Genomic DNA, 7,500 nt, shown 5'->3' with positions numbered 1-7,500 from the left:
CACACAGACAGACAGACAAACACGTTCACTTTTATAGATATGTAGATAAAACGTTTAATAGAACAAAATACTTTTTTCCCTTTTTTTTTATGAAGGCGGTTAAAAAAGAAAAACATCTGATGAAATTTCAATATTTATATCTTCAGATCTCAATATAGAATTCGAATATTAGAATATTTAGAATTACATTTAAAATAAAATACAGAAAAAGTCGTTATGATGTATACTTACCACAGAATGAAAATGTTATATTTCAAAAATCATATAGGTTTTGGGTTAGTAAATGAATATATTTAGTTGTCAAAGGTCAATTAAAGATAAATTTGTTATAGAAACCTGGTGTATAAGTTATAGTAACTTAGGAATGATTGTTGAAATAAGTAACATATCCAAGAATTATGAAAAATGACTAAACGTGTATTAATTGATTGGAGTGTTTGTAATGAAATAATCAGCCCAGATAATATCTCATAGTTAGTATTTTAGTAACGGGGGGGGGGGCGATAATGTGGGTTACAATTATCAAAAATGATGAAATGTGTGTTAATGGAATGGTGTTTTTGTAATGAAATAATCAGCCCAGCCAATATATCAAAGTTCTTATTTTAGTAAAGAGGCGATAATGTGGGTTAAAATTATAAAAAATGAAATTTGTTCATAGAGCCCTGATGTGTAACAAGTTATAACAGTCATAGTAACATAGGAATAGGAACAAAGTTGTTGCTGGTGCTGCTACTGCCATCATTGATGCTAAAATATACAGCATAATAACACTAACACACCGGTTTTCATTAGATCATCAAAGTTAAGCAGCATTGAGTCTAGTGACTATTTAGGAACACCAAGTGCTGTATGTAGGAAAATGTTAACACCTTGCAAGAACTGCAAAATCCTTTCCTTAACATTTCCTCCTCTGGTTCAACTGACCTAGGACGAATGCCACTCTCATGGCATGCTGAAGTGATAACTTCAGAAGTTTTTAATCGCGTAAAATTGAATTCAGTCCTTTTCTTTTCGATTCAACCCCCCTCCCTTTAAACACTAAACGGCGGCGGGGTAGATAACTGAAGGACATTTCCGGTGTACCCATTGTCTTTTGGGCATTTTATTCAAATAAATAAAAGGTCAAGTATCTAGAACTAGTTTTTATAAATTTTATAGGTTTGATTAGAAAACCAAAAATTTATGTTTGCACAGGAAATGTGCTTTTTCACATGCCTGGCAATAAACGGGTTCTTGTAGATGCAGGCTGGTATTCTGCCATCTCGGCTCTTAACAAGAGTTTAAATAAATTGGATATGTACAGTTCTGTATCTAAACTGATATGAGGAGGTGTGTTCATCTATCTGCTAACAACTTTTAGATTAGAAGATATAAGAACATGAAATTTTGTAGGAACGATCATCTATGCTGATCATTGTAAGGAAAAATATGATTAATATATATATATATATATATATATATATATATATATATATACATACATACGTACAGGGTGTCCCAATAAAATGTATACACTTTAAATTATCTCAACTTGCTACATGAATATGCTATGCCACTTCCAGCAGTATGGATTACTTCTCCATTATCATGACGTAAGAACATATCTTGATAGTCACCTGCAAAACAGATAGTTAGGATGAAGAGGAAGTATCGAGTACTGTCCACGTTCACCAAATTTATCCCCACCCCACCCCTGGATTTTTCTCTTTTGGAGGGAGTGAAGGGCATGCTAAACACAGGGTTCACACCACAAAACTAGCTACAATGAATGAATTGAAAGCAACCATTGAAAGAAGATGTGTCAACATACCAATTGAACTAATTAGGAACGTTTTCGATTCAATCAGTGAATGTTGACACCTGTTCATGGACCACAATGGTCAATAATTTGAATCCTTTTAATAATGAACTGGTTTTTATATTTGTTCACAGTATTTTGATGCATGAAACTTTTCTTTCTTATAATAAACTAGCCTGGCTGCCTAGCATTACTCAGGTATTTGAAAGTGTGTGTTGAGCAAAAAAAAAAAAAGAAAAAAAGTGGTATTAGGCAGGCAGACTTGAACCCGTACTGCGAAAGAGTCAAAGAACATGAAATAAAAAAAAAAACCCTGACGTCTTTGCTATTGCGCCCATCGCCAAACTGGAAGTGAAGTAGGTGTAAATTAAGGTTAGACAATCGAAAAGAGAGGATGACTTTCGAAAATATCAGCGAAAAAAAAACGACCCCTCCCTGTAGAAAACTGCCCAGTTGAAAGTGAAGGAATTAATGTTTTTAGCCAATTTTTCAATATTTGTTGTCCAAAGGGTCAAGCTTCAAAATGATACTGATATCGTGAAAATCTGTTACCTCTGCCTAAAGTTTTATGCAGACATACAAACATACATACATTTAAACAGGGGAGATTTATATTATAGACTAGCGGAGGTGCCCGGCATTGCCTGGGAGTTTGGAGGTGTGTGTGTTTGGGGGGGGGGGTTAGATCAAAACAACCTTGTTTAAAAAAAAAAAAAAAAAAAAAAAAACATTGGCCGGGTGTTTGGAGGTATAAAAGAAAACAGTTTTGGTAGGAAGGTAGGCTCGAACCCAAAGCCTTGACGTGAAGGTGGAAAAGAAAGGGAAAAAAACCCTAACACCTAACCAGCTCAGCCACGAGGGGAGAGGAAGTGAAAACTGTCTCAATTTAACGTTCATAAAGTGAAATTGACAGGCGCGAGAATTTAATAAGGTCAAACATCACGTGACTTAAGTTTGGCGATGCAAGCCAGTTTCTGCGTATTTGTTTGTTTCCCCCGCCAAAGGAATAGCAATTATTTGCTAGACGACTCGGCACATATGGTCAATATTTATTTGCTTCCCCACTGAGCAAATTAGGCACAAGGCTGTTTTTTTTAATGTGGAGAGTGAAGGGGAGGGGGACCAACTAAGGCCAAGCATGGCATGATGGCTGGGAACACAAATTCGTTTTCACAATTTCACTTTTTTATACTGAAAAGCAAAACAAAGACACAGCGATCGAAAAAAATCTCGAAAATAGTACATAAAAGTCAGGCAAATTAAAGATAGACGCGACTCCTGTTTGTAACTCGAAGATATTATGATTTAGACAGCCTATAAAAAGTTTTAAGGAGTGGCTCGACCAAGCCCCCCCCCTCCAAAGTCTTTGCCGAACATGCACAAAATGTGCATACACACGCACATTTTTGCTTTTATATATATATAGAAGATGTTGGTTTTATGGGCATTTAAAGAGTGTATACATTTTATTTGGACACCCTGTATATATATATATATATATATATATATATATATATATATATATATATATATATATGTGTGTGAAGAGATTACAAAAATAAAAATAAGATTGGGGGGGGGGAATGTAAATATCACATAATTCCATAGAACGTGCAAGATGCCATTTCCTTGGAGAGAGATATAAACAACAGGCAACCAGATACTGGTTACCTTTGCTTTGGATTTGAAACCGATGGTATGAATGTTTTTGTTTGACCTTCTGCAACACAAATATAAATAAATATTACGGTCTGTAATAATTTCTTAGTAATTGAGCATTGGAGTTATATATATATATAACTTAATGTCTGTATAATGTTTGTGTGCTTCCTCTTTTTTTGCGTGTGGTGCTGGTTTATTAATATAAAACTCATGCAATACACACACAATTTTTTCTCAAACATAAAAAATACACTTGTGGTAGGGGGATCTATAGATTTTAGTTAAAATGATAGTTTAAAATCAATAAATATCATTTAAAAATGACCATATTATAGTCAGCTGGGAAGAAGTCCGATGCTATTTTGTTCCACAGATGCACAGTTCTAGGAAAGTAACTTTGCACATGAAATTTTACTTTAGTTTTAGGCACTGATGGAGAAGGAAATTATTGACCATTGTTGTAGCTCAACGAGTATTTGTTGTGGATGTTTTTAAGGGAGGGGAGACTTGTTTCAAAAACAACAGTGAAACTAGATTCATTTTCTATTTTTCTTTCTATTATATTGAACCAGTTGTATGCAAGAGAAATAGAGAGGAAACTATATATAGAAAGAGAGAAATATGTAGAGAGAGAAATAGAGAAATAGAAAGAGAGAGAGAAAGAGAGAGAGAGAGAAATAGAAAGAGAGAGAGAGAGAAATAGAAAGAGAGAGAGAAATAGAAAGAGAGAGAGAGAGAAATAGAAAGAGAGAGAGAGAGAAATAGAAAGAGAGAGAGAGAGAAATAGAAAGAGAGAGAGAGAGAAATAGAGAGAGAGAGAAATAGAAAGAGAGAGAGAGAAATAGAAAGAGAGAGAGAGAGAAATAGAAAGAGAGAGAGAGAGAAATAGAAAGAGAGAGAGAGAGAAATAGAAAGAGAGAGAGAGAGAGAAATAGAAAGAGAGAGAGAGAGAGAAATAGAAAGAGAGAGAGAGAGAGAAATAGAAAGAGAGAGAGAGAGAGAAATAGAAAGAGAGAGAGAGAGAGAAATAGAAAGAGAGAGAGAGAGAGAAATAGAAAGAGAGAGAGAGAGAGAAATAGAAAGAGAGAGAGAGAGAGAGAAATAGAAAGAGAGAGAGAGAGAGAGAAATAGAAAGAGAGAGAGAGAGAGAAATAGAAAGAGAGAGAGAGAGAAATAGAAAGAGAGAGAGAGAGAGAAATAGAAAGAGAGAGAGAGAGAGAGAGAAATAGAAAGAGAGAGAAAAATAGAAAGAGAGAGAGAAATAGAAAGAGAGAGAGAGAAATAGAAAGAGAGAGAAATAGAAAGAGAGAGAAATAGAAAGAGAGAGAAATAGAAAGAGAGAGAGAGAGAGAAATAGAAAGAGAGAGAGAGAGAGAGAGAGAGAGAAATAGAAAGAGAGAGAGAGGCTAAATTTCTACCATCCTTTCTCTATATGGCAATTGAAGCATGATTGTTATAGTTTTTGACAATTAAATTGAATGGAATAGACAAAAGATGAGGACACAAAATTAAATCCATATTCTGGAAGCAAAAAACATGTTCTGATTTTAAAGTTCGGAGAGATAGAGGAGGGGGGGGGCACTTTGCCCGATCATAAAATACGCTTAAATATGATATTTTAATTTGTCCAGGTTTCTTATATATTATTATAGTCATGGTTTCAAAAAAAAAAAAAAAAAAAAAAAAAAACATATTTAGGTGGCATCAGCTAGAATCGAAACCGAAATTGTAGCATTCAAAGTTGGTGACGTTAACCACTGTATTAACGTGACACATATATGAATTGATTGAAAATAAACTAAGATGAATGTACAAAATGTAAAACGATTTCTTCAATTTTAACCCCTTAAAAACTATTTTAATCGACTAAAGACTCATAAAAGAACGATCAATAAAAAAAAAAATCCAATCATTTGAGGCCCCTAGTACCGTTCTGTGACTAAGTTTTGGAAGAGATAGAGTTTGAAAATACGGAGACAGACAGACAGACAGCCAAACATAGTGAGTTTATAAATTAGATTTTCACAATGTTGCGATCAATGTAACTTCCAACCTTCTTCGGTTATATCTTCTCAAACTCAAGAATCTTCCTACCAAACTTGGAGAATCTTTCTGTTGAACTCAAGAAATCTGCATGTAATTTTTAATCTTTATTTAATCCACAGAGGTAGCATGCTCTCGTTCTGTCAACCATGATTGGGTAGAAGTCCTAAGTAATTTGCAATCGCCTGCACTGAAGACTGGACCTTCAACCGCCAGATAACTGTAGCTTTACAAAGACCAATGGCATAGTGGATAAATTACTTGCTAAAAATTCAGTTGTAAATTTACACTGTTTTAAAGGTTAAAGGTTCAATCTTGAGTGTGGGTGGCATTCAAAATACAATTATGAATTACTTAGGACTTCTACCAAATCATGGCTAATGGGACAAGAGCATGTTACTCCTATGGATAAATAAAGGGTTTCATTCAAAATTCTGTTCAGACTCCTAAGTTTCACGAGATACACCTGAAGAAGACCGGCGGTTACATCAACCGAAATGTTGTGAAAATAACACACAAGATGAGAACAGTAGTTCGAAAAATCCAAATACGAATAATCAATCCTTATCTAAAAAAATTCAGAAACAAAATATTGATATTATACTCTTTCCACCAAATTTGAAAAGATTGTTTTTGTTGGAAGGTGAACCATTCCTTACAAAGACAACAAACGATGTCAAAACTAAAAACATAATGATTAAAATAATTAAAAAAAACAAAAAAAAAACAATTGTAAACTTAATGTCAACTTTTTGTAACATGATAGTTTTTTTTTTATTTTTTATTTTTAAAAAAGTTTTTTTTTTTTTAAATAAATAAAAAAAAAGCAACAATGATAATAAATCACTATTTTCCACATGACTGAAAAAAAAAATTTACAAAGTAATAACAAAAACAATGAAATGCAAAAATTACAAACGAACAAAAAGTGTGCCCATTATTAAAAAAATAAATAAAATGCAACATTGTAGTTTTCTCTTTTCCATTTCAGGAACTCAGTTCTCATTTTGTGTTGTTGCTTTTTCACTGTTGTCATAACTTGTTATCAGATTATGCTGTGTCAATATCGTCTGCCATGGGGCCAGATCTGTGAAAGCACTCTTTGTCATTATGGAGAATCAAGTATATGAGGACAATTTAATTTTTTTTTTTTTTTTTTTTTAATTACATCTGGGCAAGTTCATAATAACAAAATAGGAGGTAACAAGTTATTATATAGATTTTAAATTTTAAAATAAGTATGCAACAAAACAAAACAAATGAAAGTTAAACTTAAAATTTAGGTTTTTCTCACAAAAAGATATTTACTTACTGAAATTATTGCAGGATTCCTCAAAGAGTTTCCTGTTGCAACTAATTAAAAGACTTCAGCACAAGTTGAAAAAAAATATGTGCAAGCGTTCATGTGCATATAAAACTGAAGTTTGATGTCATTAAGGTTAAAAAAAAAATGAAAAAACAAAAGAGGTAAGCAACTTGTGTCAGCAGGAATAAACAAGGAATTCTTCTTCAAGGTAGCATGCTTTTCATTTCCTTGAGACATGAAACCATTTTTCTTGCCTGGCAGCAGTAGTAGTAGTATTAGTTGTAGTAGTAGTAAACGCCTTGAAGCAGGCAGTCATCTCATACAAGTGTGCAACTAAATTGACGTAAGTATACAAGGAAGGTGGTACGTTTAGAGGGATGTAGAAAGACAAATATATTGAGTATGAGTGATGAGAATTAATTGGGGGAAAAGAAAAGAAAGGAGGGAGGGAGGCAGGGAGAAACATCAACAAAACAAATAGCATTCAAACTAAGAAATAACACTAAAATAAGGCCCATCACATAGTGGATGAACTACTTGGGAAAATTCGGTTACTATACTAAGTTACACTCAGGTTGAAGGTTCAATCCTCAGCAACACTCAAAAATTAGAATTGTAAATTACATAGGATTTCTACCTAGTCATGGCTGATGGAACAAGACCATGCTACACTCTCCCTACCCCGGAT

General features: G+C 33.5%; 1 protein-coding gene across 5 annotated transcripts in view; it reads right to left on the bottom strand.

Annotated features, from left to right (window-relative positions):
• Positions 1-7,500, bottom strand: part of LOC145268339 (E3 ubiquitin-protein ligase HERC2-like) — a 500,726-nt gene that overhangs the window by 420,293 nt on the left and 72,933 nt on the right. The window contains exon 1 of one of the 5 annotated variants that reach the window (XM_080123847.1): positions 6,819-7,147. The exons of the other annotated variants lie outside the window; for them this stretch is intronic. The gene's annotated coding sequence lies outside the window, so the exon portion shown is untranslated. Of the gene's footprint in view, positions 1-6,818; positions 7,148-7,500 lie in introns of those variants that run through there. 5 annotated transcript variants of the gene reach the window in all.

This window comes from Euprymna scolopes, chromosome 43, assembly GCF_053919585.1.
Source record: "Euprymna scolopes isolate OS-2025 chromosome 43, ASM5391958v1, whole genome shotgun sequence".
NCBI lineage: Eukaryota > Metazoa > Mollusca > Cephalopoda > Sepiida > Sepiolidae > Euprymna > Euprymna scolopes.
Note: the sequence above shows the minus strand (reverse complement) of the source record. Positions and strands in the feature narration are given on the sequence as shown.